Source organism: Cicer arietinum, chromosome 3 (genome assembly GCF_000331145.2).
Source record: "Cicer arietinum cultivar CDC Frontier isolate Library 1 chromosome 3, Cicar.CDCFrontier_v2.0, whole genome shotgun sequence".
Taxonomy (NCBI): Eukaryota; Viridiplantae; Streptophyta; class Magnoliopsida; order Fabales; family Fabaceae; genus Cicer; species Cicer arietinum.
Window position 1 is genome coordinate 45061870 of NC_021162.2, and position 728 is coordinate 45062597.

Here is a 728-nt window from a genome sequence, read left to right on the forward strand (position 1 = left end):
AGGAGATTGCAAAAGCAGTTGAAGAAGATCTTCGGGATTGTCCTAAAATGTTTGAGAGTTTGTTGAGTGATGCAGAGAAACCATTATATAATGGTTGTACTAAATTCACAAGATTGTGGGCGATATTAAAGTTGTATAACTTATAAGCGAGTAATGGATGGTCTGATAAAAGCTTCACATAATTATTAACACTCTTAAAAGATATGTTTCCAGATGATAATGAACTTCCCAGTTGAACCTACAAGGCTAAACGGATTTTGTGCTCTATTGGCATGAGTTATAAAAGGATTCATGTGTGTCCTAAGGATTGCATTTTATTTCGAAACGAGTATTAATTACTAAAGGCGTTTCCAAAATGCAATGTCTCTCGATATAAGAAGAAAGAATCTACTCCAGCAAAAGTCGTGTGGTATTTTCCTATAATACCAAGATTTAGGCGTATGTATCGAAGTGAAGAAGATTCAAAACACTTGACATGGCACACAGATGAAAGAATTAGAGATGAAAAGTTTCGACACCCTGCAGATTCCCCACAATGTGAAAAAATTGATCACGACTATTCTGAATTCGGGATAGAGTCAAGAAATCTAAGACTTGCACTTTCTACTGATGAAATGAACCCACATGGTCTTCAAAGCATCTCACAAAGCACGTGGCCTGTGATTTTGTTGATTTATAACCTACCTCCATGGTTATGTATGAAGCGTAAGTTTATGATGTTGTCTCTG